The sequence below is a fragment of the Apodemus sylvaticus genome, chromosome X (assembly GCF_947179515.1).
Source record: "Apodemus sylvaticus chromosome X, mApoSyl1.1, whole genome shotgun sequence".
In the NCBI taxonomy this organism is placed as follows: Eukaryota; Metazoa; Chordata; class Mammalia; order Rodentia; family Muridae; genus Apodemus; species Apodemus sylvaticus.
Window position 1 is genome coordinate 6,689,060 of NC_067495.1, and position 2,325 is coordinate 6,691,384.

The window sequence follows — 2,325 nt, forward strand, 5'->3', positions numbered from 1 at the left end:
GCTGGATCGCATGGAGGCACTTCCCTAGCTGAAACCCCTTTCTCTGTGATAACTCCAGCCTGTGTCAAGTTGGCACACAAAACCAGCCAGGACAATATGTATTCATATTTATAAAATTTCTTACACTGGGTCATAACAACATAGCTAAAACCATTCTTCTAAAGTAAAATCCCTATAGACCATATGTATGTAGGCACCTGAAGAAGAAAACAGTAACTCAAATGCTAAAGGGAGTCTTCCATCATTGAGAAGCTGAGAAGCCAGGAGCATGCTTAAATATTCATAAGAGACACTAACATAAAAAGTAAGACACAGCTGTATGACTGATCCCCCAAAACACTGGCAAGTAAGTAAGGTTTAACTTAAGTACCCACTTGTGCACTTGATAGCAGCCTACCTCCAGTCTCCGGGGAGCTAACCTGTATACATGCATGCCAAATATGAGTGCAATATTCAGTAGCTAAACTTACATAGAAAAACCATCATGAATGAAGAGCAGGAGGCTGTTAAGGTTGGATAAAAGGCTGACTTCATCACCTTTTATGCCCCCAAATCTTGCTCTAGTTTAAGTTCCAAACACTATGCATGGTGCTGTGTGTGAGCACTAGCATGTTCGAGTGTGAGTGCATTTGTACACATTCTCATGTGTGTGCTGAGACACAAGCGAGGTAAAACAGAAGAAATGTCCAGAATGGTTGATAATTCTTAGCAAACAAATGAAGCCAGGTTGAGCCATTTCAAAAGGGCATAATAAAGAAAATCATTTCAGTGGGATTTTCTAGGGAAAGGCAGGACATAGCTAAAAACAACATGAGAGAGATGGTGTTTCAGGTGTTAGAATCTATGGGGAGCAATAAAACAACAACATGGTCTTTAGAGTTGAAATTGTCAGACCTACATTTAGTTCCCAAAGAGAAACCACTTATTCTTCCCATTGTACAAATTAGGAAACTGAGCCATAGAAATTATACCGGGGATGTCAAGAATTCACCAAATAGGACTGTCTATTTTTGGAGCAGAACATACTAGGGCAGCAAAAAAGTTTGAATGACCACAGGTCCCTTAAGGAAGGGTAACTGGAGCTTTGGAGCATTGGGCCCCAGCTAGCCATCCTTACTTGGGTGCCCTGGCCTTCAGCTTCTCCAAGGAGAAAGATCCAAGAGTCTTGAACACTGTGGAAAATACTATCATTTTGATGTACCCCATCTCTTTCTTGCCCTAGCACCCTCCCAATGAAAAAGAATGTGCTTAATCCCTGTAAAACAGCCATTCGAATCAATTTCCCATGCAGTTCTATAAAATGCAGCCCCTCCCTTTCTTTCCCATCCCTCTCCCACCACCCACCACCCACTGGAACTAGGCTGGATGGAGACAGTCATTTCTTAGAAACACTAAAAATACACATTACATCATTCCTCCCACACAGCCTTCCACCCCCAACAACCAGCCAAGTAATATGAGCCCCTCTGCACAGCCTGCCATAGCCTCCCTTTGAGGTCTGTGTTTTTCCTATTTATCGTACCTGGGAGACTGACAGACATATGTTTTATGATACATTATATATTAGACTTGGCTAGAGGCTCCATTTCCATTAAAGATGACTAAAGCACTAAGTTATAGCTGCCTGGACCTCCCCTGCTATTTGTTTTCTGAAGCTGTTCTCTGAGCTGTATTTCTGTCTTTTAGTGTGACATTTGCTCACGAAATGGACTGAGCTTGGCCATGAAAAACCAAAGACTACTTATTTCTACAATATTTTTTAGAACAGAGCTCTAGAGCCCTCATCCTGAATTCTCCCAGTTCTCAGTTCTGATGATTGCCTGAAATAGACAAGTGCTCCCCGAAGCTGCAAAATCGCATCTCTCTTTAAAATACCAGCTAAAGCTGAGGAAGATACAGTAAAAACACATCTACTGTTCTTCAGAATGGGGTTATGGGAGCTGCTGTTCCCTTCAGGCAACTGTTCTGCTATCACCCAGTAGTTACTGCTCAGTAATTGGTTAAATGCTCACCCTCATTCATAAGATACACACTTTTGGCGATTAGTGTTTTTACTGTTGGATTTTTAATTTGGAATAATACTTTGAGATCAATTTAGACAGCATGTTATTGCACAGGTAATTAGTAAAATAAACAAAGGGAGTGCATAAAAGCAGAAGCAGCATTCAAAATAAAATCAACTTTCATCAGCACTACAACTGATGAATTACAACTGGTAAGGGAGAAAGTAATTTCATTTATTCTGTGCAAGAATCATTGATTACTAAAAAGTACACATCAAAAAGCTTCATTTGCATAATAGAGGCTCTGCTACCTGAAGAAGTT